The sequence below is a fragment of the Aotus nancymaae genome, unplaced genomic scaffold (genome assembly GCF_030222135.1).
Source record: "Aotus nancymaae isolate 86718 unplaced genomic scaffold, 86718_ANA_hifiasm-v0.15.2.pri h1tg000033l, whole genome shotgun sequence".
In the NCBI taxonomy this organism is placed as follows: domain Eukaryota; kingdom Metazoa; phylum Chordata; class Mammalia; order Primates; family Aotidae; genus Aotus; species Aotus nancymaae.
In genome coordinates this window covers 38129017-38142167 of record NW_026988447.1, presented here as the reverse complement: position 1 = coordinate 38142167, position 13151 = coordinate 38129017, and the positions used below count along the sequence as shown (strand labels likewise).

At 43.5% G+C, this 13151-nt stretch overlaps 1 long non-coding RNA gene across 1 annotated transcript in view; it reads right to left on the bottom strand.

Moving 5' to 3' along the window:
* Nucleotides 1–9939: 9939 nt before the first annotated feature.
* LOC105731375 (uncharacterized) overlaps nucleotides 9940–13151 on the bottom strand; it is a 33202-nt gene continuing 29990 nt past the window's right edge. The window contains exon 4 of the long non-coding RNA XR_010345384.1: nucleotides 9940–10057. This is a non-coding gene — a long non-coding RNA (uncharacterized LOC105731375). The remainder of the gene's footprint in view (nucleotides 10058–13151) is intronic.

Genomic DNA, 13151 nt, shown 5'->3' with positions numbered 1-13151 from the left:
GCTAATTTTTGTATTTTCAGTAGAGACGGGGTTTCATCATGTTGCCAGGATAGTCTTGATCTCTTGACCTTGTGATCCGCCCACCTCGGCCTCCCAAAGTGCTAGGATTACAGGCGTGAGCCACCGCGCCCGGCCCACTCCCCTAATTCTATAACTAGCTCTCTCATAATTGCATTGTTCTGTTAAACTCCTCACTTGCCCTTCACCCCTTCTTTCAGTGCTTCCAAATTATTGAGGTTCAGATATACATTGTCTTATCAATAAAGATAAAAATCTACCAGAAATGGAGGAAATATAGCAGAGCCATTTTCTTTATGACAAAAAAAAAAAAAAAAAAGAAGAAGCATCTTTTGCTTTGAATAGGTCACATCAGACATCTTTTAAAGCATGTTTCCTATGGGTATGATTTGGGTTGTGAAATCTACAAGTATACATAAACACAGACTGTGAGATTTGCTTTCCCTTTGTTTGGAGAACAGATTTCCTGAGTTCCTTGTCCCAGCCTAATTTTTAGGGCATCTTCATGGAATCTCACCAAAGTTTACAGGCAATCATGTGAGACAATTATGTCTGAAGTAACTTGTTTACTGATTGGCCAGAAGTCAACGAAGTTTATTCTTCCTCTGTCATTGCTTGCAATTATGGTCTTGGGTCTCTCTCTTCCTCATTCATGATTTTGCAGTTGCTTTTAAGTGCAGTACTAAGGTCTGCCTGAGTTAAATCTCCCTGCTCCCATATCAGGCTTCACCCACAGCTTCAGCCTCATAGTCGGGAAGGGCAGCGCAGTCTCTCCTTGTTTTTGTTTTTTCTTTCCTTGTTCCTCATTTGTTGCCCCTGGTTCTCTCTTCCTTCTCTATGTGACACCAGGGAGGAGGGATTAGGAAATGCCTCTTACCTGTCAGTCTTGTTCTAATCTCCATCTCTGTATCCTTGGAGCTCTCCCGGGGCCCTAGGCTGTGGCTATTACCTGTGACCCTTTCAGCCTGGGCTCCTTTTGCCCTGCTCTATCTTGGAATCTAAGCTGCTCTCCAGCCTGGACCATCTGTAGCCCCTGCCTTCAGGGGCATTCTATCTTTCACCTGTGCACATTCACTTGCTGTGGTTTCGAATCAAGAGTTTTGTTTTAGTTAGGCTTTGTTTTTCACCCTAGGTGCTCTCTTCCCTATTTCATTTGAGTCTATCCATGTCGTTTAAATTTTATTTTGTCGATGATCTAATAGTTTTATAGTTATAGGGTCCCTGGATTACCAAGTCTGTTCTACCGGAAAGTAGAGGATAGACCTGTGAGTTTGAGAAGCTTTGCAAATACCCAGATAAGGAGTAAGATGACCAACTCTTTTTATTGCAGGCTTGTTTGTCCCTATCAATGTGTCTCTGGAAATAAAGTATCAAAGACTTCTCTATACCTACATAGTTTCTTCAAATAATCTTATTTTTAAATTTCTAGTTTTATATAGTCTAGACAGAATGATAATGGTCAGACTGCTTTTGCCATGTGTTATTCGGTCTTTTAGATTTTGTGTGAGTATTTAGTACTTATCATCCCCAGGTTTGGGGCTTTTAGTCAAAATTCTAAGATGGTAGGGAGCATCCCCTCTTGTTCTGTGCATGGTTGAGCCCTTGTGTTTTCATAGTTCTTAGCCTCATTGAGGAACTCTCAACATCACTTAAGCCAGTCAATCCGAGCCCTACTGAGGACCTGAATTCTACCATGATAGAGTTGTCTGATGAGAACTGTAGTTGGATAAAACTGGTTGTATGTTTGACTTGAGATTTCTGGTACCCTCTTTATAAGATCTAAGGATTTAGAATATAGCACCACGGGCTGGGTGCGGTAACTGGGCCTGCGATCCTAGCACCTCGAGAGGCCAAGGCGGGCAGATCACGAGGTCAGGAGTTTGAGACCATCCTTCCAAATAGTGAAACCCCATCTCTACTGAAAAAAAAAATACAAAAAATTAGCTGGGTGTGGTGGTGGGTGCCTGTAATCCCAGCTACTTGGGAGGTTGTGGTAGAGAATCACTTGAACCCAGGAGGTGGAGGTTGCAGTAAGCCGAGATGCACACTGCACTCCAGCCTGGGCAACAGTGCAAAACTCCGTCTCAAAAATAATAATAATAATAATAATACAGCACGATGGCATGTTTGGGATCTTCTTCAAAATTTCGAAAAGCAAAATCACAACAATACCCTTGGGCTTGGACTTTCTCCCAGGCAAGCTGCGTGTCACATGGACTTAGTAGTAAAGTATTAAAGAAGGTGGTGTGAATGAGACAAGCTCCCGGGAAGTCAGGATAATGGCCACTATAGCCATTAAGGGCAAAGCCACTGGTCTCTACTGGTTTCACAAAATTCCCCGTCCACAGGTTTCCCAAAAGTGTCAGGGAAGCCTTGCGGAGGCTTCAGCAGCTTCAAAGTACATTGCGCTATATTGTTACTACCTGATTACCACTCAAGCATTATTAAACCCTAGAAATTTTTGAGTTCTGGTGAGTTTTCTAAATACAGATATCTAAGGGGTAACAGTTTGGAGTGTCTGTCATCTTATCCTAATTTTCTGAGTACTCACCTCCACTCCACAGCCATATTTTTGTGTGATGCAGTTCTCTGGCCAGAAGTGATTAGCTTGGGGTGGACAACTTGACTTCTAGGCTTGATCTTTATTTCAAGAATTTGGAATTGGCACTGAGAATAGTTTGCCCTTGTCGTTGAAACTTGATATAAACTCAGGAATTTTGCATGGAGGGTAAAAAAAAAAGAGAGAGAGAAGAAAAGACAGATGCTTGCTTGTCCCCTGAGGGTTTTCTAGTCTCCAGAGCACTACATAGCCCTTGGCATCCTTTTAATGAATTTCCCTTTTAGGTAAAGACAGCTCAAGTTGATGTCTCTGATTTAAAACCAAGATAGCTTTGAGTAAGACAAAGCACCCTCCTGTTGTGGTTGTTGTTGTTTTAATTGTTATTTCCATGCTTACACTTTTGTTTCTGTTGTGAGAAGAGGGGGGAGCAGGGATAATGGAGAGAGGGTTGCTGCATTGGTCAGGCTTCTGAGTTGCAGACAATAGGCTCCACTAGAGTCAGTCTAAGCAGAAAAGGATAGGTTAAAGACTATTAGATAGTTCACGGAATCTCCGAACAGAAACATTCTCAGAAGCTCCATGACCACAAACAGAGCAGCCAAGTATAACACATCCAGAAGACCTGACTGACTAAACCAGGGGATTGTTCTTAGGGACTGGATGGCAGATATGCTTCCACAGCTACCCCAGGGAAGCCCACATGCTGCTTTCACTGTGGTTATTGGAAAAGTCTGCCTCACTGAGAATTCAGCCATTCCCTCAAGCTGGTTACTCACTTCCACCTCCACGCATCTCACTGGGGTGGGCTGGGAGTGGGTGTAGAGCTTAAGTCACATGCAGATCCTAAGCACAGGACAGTATGGGAAATACAGTGCTTTTACCTTCCAGCCTGTAGTAGACAGAAAGGCAGACTGGGAGAGGTTGGAATGAGTGCTGAGGAAACAAATGTGCAGTATCTTCCTCAATGTCCATCACTGTATTGTGGAGAAAGAAAAGTGGAATTCTCCAAATGTCTTTCAAACTATCAGAAAAATATACATCATCATAGCTCTGCAGGGCGAATAGGAAGGGAAGGCACAGACTGTGGACGTAGGAAGCTCCTATAGATTTGCATGGGAATAAAGTAGTTTTGAAATATATTCATATGTATTTCTTTTTTGAACTTCCTTTTGTGTGACGTTCCTCATCCAGTTAGAAGTGTTTATTATGTCAGGAATGATCAATATTGTTGAAGTACAAAGGAAAAGAAAGTGTCAGCGTTTGGTTTTTGACTTTCCAAGTTGGATTTAATCCAAAGAAAGACAATAATATTGTCTCAGCTAGCCTATACTGAGAGAGAAAAGGAGTTATTTTTTATTCTCAGACCTCTCTTTTACATATGAAAATCCAGCTTGGATTAGAGTTTTACTATGAGCACAGGATAGAGAGAAAGGAAGATGCAAGAAAGAAAGAAGCAGTAGAAAGCAGAGAGATTGGAGGGAATTCACTCAGGGTGGGGTGCTGTTTGGGTCCCTGGAAAGGCACCTCCAACCCTCCAGATTTTAATCAAAGGGTGAAGAAGAGGTGGGTGATAGAAACCACAGATAGTGTGGGTGCAAAAGCGTCTGAGAACGTCTAGGCTGATAGATGTTCAGATAGACTTGCCTGAGATACTGTCTGGTAATAAAGATTTTCTCTTTGACCAAATTTTGGTCAGGCTCTTCTGAGTCCTGTTCGTGACTAGGCCTTGACCTTGGTCTCATCCTGACTTTAAGTTCCCTAGCCCAGTCATTTTTTTTTTTTTTTTGAGACAAAGTCTTGCTCTTGCTGCCCAGGCTGGAGTGTAGTGGTGCAATCTCGCTCACTGCACAACCTCCACCTCCTGAGTTCAAGCAATTCTTCTGCCTCAGCCTCCTGAGTAGCTGAGACTACAGGCATGCTCCACCATGCCCAGCTAATTTTGTATTTTTAGTAGAGATGGGGTTTCTCCATGTTGGTTAGGCTGGTCTCGAACTCCTGACCTCAGGTGATCCACCTGCCTCGGCCTCCCAAAATGCTGGGATTACATGTGTGAGCCACCGCACCCGGCCTCTAGCCCAGTCTTAATGAAGGATCTTGCTAAATCATTCCCCACCCTAGATATCTGATCAAGTTCCTCATCTCTCACTTTGATGTGTAGTCCTTAGCCTGCCTTTAGCAAGAACGCTGTAAGGCCAGTTTAGCAAAAATCCCCCTACGCTTAATATCTCTTCTTAGTAATTTTTAACCCACCAACTTCTTCACTCTGCTCATTGACTATAAATCCTCAGCGGTCTCTACTGTATTCAGAGTTGAACCCAATCTCTTTCTCCTATTGCAATAGACATCATCTCTACCACAACAGTCTTGAATAAAGTCTTACCATTTTAACAAGTGTCTGGGTAACTTTTCTTTAGCACTTGTTCCTAGCCAAATGGTATGTCCACAGTCCAAACGGTATGTAGGACAACCCAGGGTTTCACATGAACCTGAAAGGGGTTCACAGAAGTTTTGTTGAAACAGTGACTGTGCAGAGGCCTAGGGACAAGTCAAGGTGGTCACAAAGGGTGAAGGCTTCACATCTTGAGGCAATGGCAGGGACCCCCGAGTCCACCAGTGGACCAGGGAAGACTAGACACACCTTGGCGGATACCAGCAGAGGGCATGAGAGACCAGACCAGACCACTGAAGACCTCGTCTCTAGAGAACTAATGTGCCCACTCTCAACCTCCCTCACTCCTGAGAGGCCGTCTTGGAAAGGAAGAGGGAAAAAGGGCCCCCTTAAAAAAATCTGAAAAAATCCGCACTAAGAAGGAATTTAATTTTGAATTGGTTGAATATTTACCCCCCAAAAGAATGAGTTAAACTGAAAGAGACTTTCCTAAAAGAAGAGACTGAGGTTTAAGTCTTTTTTTAAATGTTTCTGCTACTGACTGGGAATGGGGCCCCATAGCAAGTTGGGTTACATAATAGAAAATAAGAAAGAGCTGGCTGGGTGCAGTGGTTCACGCCTGTAATCCCAGCACTTTGGGAGGTGGAGGCGGGTGGATCACTTGAGGTCAGGAGTTCAAGACCAGCCTGACCAACATGGTGAAACCCCGTCTCTACTAAAAATACAAAAATTAGCCAGGCGTGGTGGCACATGCCTGTAATCCCAGCTACTCAGGAGGCTGAGGCAGGAGAATCGCTTGAACCCGGGAGGCGGAGGTTGCAGTGAACCGAGATTGCGCCACTGCACTCCAGCCTGGGCAGTAAGAGCGAGACTCCGTCTCAAAAAAAAAAAAAAAAAAGAGAAGAAAGAAAGAGCTACATTTTTTTTTTTTTGCACATTTGAGTTGGAATGTTTACATTTCAACCTCCCTGAGGGTAGACTGAGAAAACTGCACACCCCTGCGGGGCAGTGTCTGTGGTAGTTTGGGAATGGCTTGGTAGCCCTGAGGAGAGTCCAGAGAGGATGATGTGAGGTGGCAAAGGATAAAGGTAGTCCTTTCCTTCTCCTGGGAGCCAAGGTTGGCTTTGGAAGGACTCCTAGGTTTCCAGTGGTCCTGGAAGGAAGACAAAAAACCTGCTCAGCCAGCTGAAGGTACTGAGTGCCAAAGCTGAGGGAGAGGATGGCTGGGGTGAAGTGTGGACATGCCTCCGCAGGACCCCCAATGCCAGCAGAAGGGGACCTGTGGAGGTTTGCCCAATGCCTGTGGAAGAGGGACCCTGATGGACACTCATGACCACCCTCTCATGGCATGAGGCAGCCAGAGGCAGGATGGTGCCCAGTCAGAGACCAGCCAGGGAAAGAGAGCAACGGAGAACAGGCACAGGGCTTGCCAGCAGTGGATGTCCACTCACCGTCCGGGGACCAGCACGGCCACCAGAAGTCCCGCTCCCATAGGTGAGAGGACTGGACCGTGCATTTACTCAAAAGAAATTGATTTCATTTGAAAGTGTACATCCGAGATGGGCAGATCGTTTTAACTGGCAAGTTTAATTTTATTTCTCACAGTTTAGTATAGTGACAAAGAGCATAAAGTCTTGAGTCAGATGACCTGCTCTTGAATTGGCACCGTTTGCTAGCTATGTGGCCTTGGGCAAACAAGTTAAATCTCTGTCACTGGCTGCTCCTCTGCTAAATGGGGATCCTGATAGTACGTCCTCCTAGGAAGCGTGAGGATTAAATGGTTAATATATCTCAAGCACTGAAAAGAGTGCCCGGGACACACAGCAATCACTGTATAAAGGTTCGCTTTAACAATTGCCCTACAGGATGTGGATTCACAAGGAAGCTGGAATCTGTTATAGAAACCTAAAAAAAAAAAAAAAGCTCCTGTGTTTGCTCCATCTTATCCATGGTGTGTAAATTTTGGACCCTGTCACAGACAGACACTTGGCTCTGATGGCATCACACCTAAGGCAGAGGCCCCAGGGGGTAGTGTGTCAAAAGTCCTGCTTCATTCAAGAGGCTAAGCTCAGAAACCTCAGCTTCTGAAGTCTGTCAATATGCACCCACACACCCCTCTTTAGAGTGATTTCTTTTAGCATTCAGGGTGGTTTTCAGCCCAGAGACAACAGGCTGCCCCCTGCCTTGGTCTGACTGCCTGTTTTAGTGGCTATTCTTTTATCTCTCACAAGTGGGTGAAGTTGCTCCCTGAATTTTTATAGCACTTCAGGAAGAGGCGGGCTATTGTTACAAGAAGAACCTTTCAGTATATTACTCATTTTTTTTGAACAGAGATTTGTTGATGTGTTATTTTTAAATTCCAAACCTTTAAGGGCAGTAAGAGTTTCAGGAGAAGGAACTCTTTAATGCATAATGAGACTGTGCTATTATAAAATGGGAGAGCCCCGGTGTCAATTGCCTGTGGTAGAGTGTGACGTTAACCAAACTAAGGTCAGGCTTCTCCCTTAGCATGGACTGAGGCTAACCGTACCCCGTGCTCCCCGGAGTCAGACTCTCAGGTGGCTGCCTATGGATTATCCAGGCATTTACTCATTGAGGAGGTGGTGAGGACAGGTGGGGAAGCCACTATGCAACTACCATGTGCTGAGTTCTTGTCACATGTCAACATGGTACCCGGCACTCTGTATTAAATACTACACTGGCTTTCTAGGGCTGCTAGAACAAATTCCCACAAACATAGTGGTTTAAAACAATACAAATTTATTCTCTGATAATTCTGGAATCTAGAAGTCGGAAATGAAGTTGTCATCAGGGCCATGCTCCCTCCCAAGGCTCTAGGGGAAAGAAAAATCCTTCCTTTCCTCTTCCAGCTTCTGGTGGCTCCAGGCATTCCTTGGCTCGCAGCTGTGTTGTTCCGGTCGCTGCCTGCGGCCACATTCCCTTCTCCTCTTCTTTGTATCTTCCTCTGTCTTAGACACTCGTTATTGGATTTGGGCCCCATCTAGATAATCTAGGATGATCTCATCTCAGGATCCTTAACTTAATTATATCTGCAAAACCCCCTTTTCCCAAATAATGTCACATTCACAGGTTCTGAGTTTGGAACAGATATATCTTTTGGAGGGTTCGCCATTTCCACCTACTGCCGATACCTCTGAAATTCTCACGAATTCTGAAAGCATCCATCATTATCTCAAAATTGAACTTCAAAAAGTTTTCTTAAGCCGTTCAGGGTTACACTTTTCATAAGTGACAGAGCAGATTTAAATGTGGGATTGTCTGGTCTAGTGTCTGATGCTAAAAATGACGACAATAATTAGTGATCTTAGCTGGCATTTCCTGGATGCCTATGGATCAGGCACTGTGCTAGTATTAGAAGTATTATTTCTAAAATTTCTAATAATCCTACAGTAACATCTTTTTATTCACAATTTATAGATGAGGAAACTGAGAGGCTCAGATGAGTTAAAAAGGCTCAAGGTCATACATATAATAAGTGGTTAAGCAGGAATTTGAAATCAAAGGGAAACCAAGTCAAATGACTTTAGAGAAATCTTCAAAGCACTGAGGAAACTGACAGATAGTAGGTTAGCAGCATTACTTTCGGCAGATAAAGAACTGGCTGAGTCTCTTCGAAAGGCATTAAAAATTCCTGAGACATTTGGGATCAATTTAACCCTACCTGGTGCAGTGTGCTATGGGGCGGCTTCTACACTGTAAGGGAAGCAGAGATTCGGGACATTTTCTTCTTTTTCCAGCCCCCAAGCCAGTCTCTGCTGTCAGATCCGGTCCATGCCTTGACTTTGCCCAGTTACAGAGGACTGTCTTTGATGCTACAGAAAGCACAATCACTCTACTTTGAAAAGCATTTAAGCATTTTCAGAGCTCAATCTCATTTCATTTCATTCTTAGAACAGTCCCTGAGGTTGGTAGGGTGAGTATCATTATCTGCATTTACAGTCCAGGAGCCTGAGTTTCGAAGTGAGTTGTTACTATTTGCTTTACACAGAGGCAGAAGCAACTTGAAGCCTGACTATTTGAATGCAATTCTAATTCTTTTTCCAGAGCACCAAGCCTGTTTCAGATTAAGAAAAAAATTCCAAGAAAAAAAGGGTAAATTTGGCTACCATTAGCTTTAGGTAGGTAAAACACACATTTCTCTCTCACACTCTCTTGCTCTCTCTCTTTCTCTCTCTCTCTCTCACACACACGGCATCCACACACATAAAGTGGTAAAAAGGTCTCTTTTCTCTTTTCAGTCTTGAGAATAAATGATTGCATTTCCCCGCTGGTACTCAGAAGTGATTTGCAGTTGCAAACTCTTTCTTAAGGGCAGAGGGCTCTTTTGTATGACCTTGTTTTCCTCGCAGTTCCAAACGAGTGGTCTAAGCATGCTCTATTGTGTCCAGACTGGTGTTTATAGTCCCATCCTCAGATGGTAGATGTTACTTTATAATGCTAAACCTGATATTACACAGTTCTCAACCCCTCTTCCAAAGACCGGGCTGCATATGCCAGAACTTTATGATGATAAATCATAGAATTGGAAGGAAAGAAATGTGATACTCAAACCCTACGAACTCAGATAATATACAGAAATATCTGGAAGCCAGTGGTGCTCAGTCTTCATAGTTGAGAGGGAGGTGATTTTCTAAATAACGTTGCAGAGAAGACAAGTTAACCCCAAGTGCATGATTGCCCACCAAAAGAATTCTTCACTAACCGAAGTATGAAGGGTCTTTCTTTTCTCTTGAATCATTATCTCAACACAAATCTTCTGTGCCTCCTTAGACACCATGGCCAGCACAGTTCAACTGGCTGGGGCTGCCTGGGGACTTGCCTTAGAGGTCCCCTTAACTCTCCACCCCTCAACCACAGACACACACAAACACACACACACACACACACACACACACACACACACACACAGCCAAACCACCTAGTACTCACCTAGAGATTCTGGCTCTTCCCCTCACTTCCAGACCTGAATGAGGCAGGAACACCATACATACATCAGGTCTGGGGTTTGGCATCCCTTGTAACTGGAGTAGTCATATGATGTAAACTTGGAAATGTGAGGGAGTTAATTCCTAGAGGGACAAGTTTTGACCAATGAGAAACAGGCAACGGGAAGTAGGTGGGAAGACAGACTTCTCCCTTATTCTTCCCAGAGAACGCTAGAGACATGGTCCCTCTCTGCATCCATTGCAAGATATCCCGTAAGCCAAAAGAACAGACCTGCTGAGCCTCCCGTGCCTCATCTCTGACGGCTCATCCCGAAGCAGAAGCCAGCTGTGCAAGGCGTGACTTCGCATTGTTTCCTATACTCACTTCCCCCTTTTCCTTTTTCTACAGCCTCTCTGACCCGGGCTTGTGGTTCCCCTATAAAATATCAGCACTTTAATCCTTGCTTCAGGCTTTTCTTTTTCCCAAGAAACCCGAAGCCGTATCTTTCTAGACTGTTACAGAGCATGCCTGATGGGTTGGTGGTCTCACTCACAGTCACCACCCCCTTTCTGGCGTAGTCCAACACTGAAGCACAAGTCCAATGTGGCATTCCCCTTCAGCGGGCTCCCGCTGTCTGTAAAATAGAGCCTATATTCTATCATCTGCTATTAATAGTTCTCTAGATTTGGTCTCAAACTAATTTTCTGATTTCAGTTTCAATGCTTTTTTAATTCATGTACCCTGTTCTCTAACTAAACTGAACTACTTGAATCTTTTTTTATTACCCCATATTTTCTGACCTCCATGCCCTAATTATGCTCTTCTCTCAATCTGAAATGTCTGCACTTACGTCTCCTCTCTACATTGTAAATTCTGTCCATTAAGGGCAAGCTCAAATGTCGTCTTCTCAGATTAATTACCAATTCCCTCCCCTCTGCTTCCAGCCCACAGAATTTAATAATCTATTTTTTGGAACCCCCAAATCATCTTGTCTATGCGTCTCTTGTGGTATTTCTTGCTTTTTGCCATATGTTATAGCATTTTACTATATATCTTCTCTCCAGTTAGACCATAAGCTCCTTGAGGGTACATCTGACTGATTCATCTTTGTTTCCCAGAGGCCTGGGCTGGTAACTTGCACATAATTGGTGTTTAAGAAAATTTTATGAAATAAATAAACAGTGGCCGAGCATGATACCTCACGTCTGTAATCCCAGCACTTTGAGAGGCTAGGGCGGGTGGGTCATTTGAGTCATGAGTTCGAGACCAGCCTGGGGAACATGGTGAAACGCTGTCTTTACACAAAATACAACAATTAGCCAGGCATGGTGGTGCATGCCTGTAGTCCCTGCTGCTTGGGATATTGAGGCAGGAGGATTATTTGAGCTTAGGATGCAGAGGTTGCAGTGAGCCCAGATTGCACCGTTGTGCTCCAGCCTGAGTGACAGAGTGAGATCCTGTCTCAAAAAGAAAAAAGAAATAAATAAACAGTGCATTTTTATATAAAAGCCCAGGATTGTGGTTTAAAATGAATTAAATATTTCTCATCTCAAACCTTAGATCCTTAGTTTTTCAGGAATATACAAAAAAAAAAAAAAGGCCACGAGGATGCTTCTATTTGTAAGTTGACAGGTCAGAAGATATTAATAGTGAGAATGCTGTGACTTTCTGCCTGGGCCATCAAACAGAACATGCCACAGTATTTTGCGGACCTTGGACAGTTGGCTAAGATGCAGTACTGGATGATCTAGCTTCTTTTTTTTTTTTTTTTGAGACGGAGTTTCCCTCTTGTTACCCAGGCTGGAGTGCAATGGCGCGATCTCGGCTCACCGCAACCTCTGCCTCCTGGGTTCAAGCAATTCTCCTGCCTCAGCCTCCCGAGTAGCTGGGATTACAGGCATGCGCCACCATGCCCAGCTAATTTTTTGTATTTTTAGTAGAGACGGGGTTTCACCATGTTGACCAGGATGGTCTCGATCTCTTGACCTCGTGATCCACCCGCCTCGGCCTCCCAAAGTGCTGGGATTACAGGCTTGAGCTACCACGCCCGGCTTCGATCTAACTTCTTAAGAAGTGACTAATCTAAGCCGGGCGCAGTGGCTCATGCCTGTAATCCCAGCACTTTGGGAGGCTGAGGCAGGCGGATCACCTGAGATCAAGAGTTTGAGACTGGCCTGATGAGAATGGAGAAACCCTGTCTCTACTAAAAATACAAGATTAGCTGGGCGTGGTGACATGTGCCTGCAATCTCAGCTACTCGGGAAGCTGAGGCAGGAGAATCGCTTGAACCTGGGAGGCAGAGGTTGCGGTGAGCTGAGGTTGTGCCATTGCACTCCAGCCTGGGCAACAAGAGCAAAACTCCGCCTCAAAAAAAAAAAAAAAAAAAAAAAAAATGACTAATCTAAAAGCCTCTGGATAATTGGTTCCTTTCTGAAAATGGAAGAAAAGTTTGGTAAAGAAAAATTCCAGGCTGAGAGGATTGTTACAGTTTTTGTTTTGTTTTTTGTTCCCCGACATGTAAAGCCTAACAAACAACATAGGAAAAATAAATAATGTATAAACTATTCTATTTAAACTTATATTATTTATAGTCACTCTATTAATCACCTCTAAGATAAATAAAATCTTCATGGAAACAGTAGGCAAAACATTGGCTGATTGTTTCTCTCGTATGAAATGCTAAACTATGAAATTCAACTATATTTGGAAAATTCAATCATATATTTATTTCTTAAGAACAACTAATAAACTTATAGACAAACTCATATAAAAATTCAATAGCATTTGAAAGGTAAATAAACAGCACTAATGAACTTTACTGTAATCCTTTCCTACGTGTGATGTATGTTTGTGACTAACATCTGCTAAGATTAGGAAAACTTATTTTATTAAAATACAGGGAAATTTTACTTGATAAATTAATCTAGATGGGAAATCTATTTTTAAGAAGTTTCATTTGTGAAAAGGTCTAAATACCTGGTCACACATAGTTATATTTTGTTGATAGAAATAGACTTTATTAGATCAGTAGAATCAGGCAATAATGACGTGGTCACCAAGACACTTTGAGAAGTAGCCACGATGAAGAGGAAGAAGTCAAGTTTTTCATTCTTACAACCACAGAAGAGAGGGAAGAAATGGGGTTCAGCTGGGACAACAACAGCGGTCGTACAGAAATGGCTGGGCGGGGATCGAAGGACACGGTGAGCCTGTGAACCCAGGAATTCCCTGGGCAGA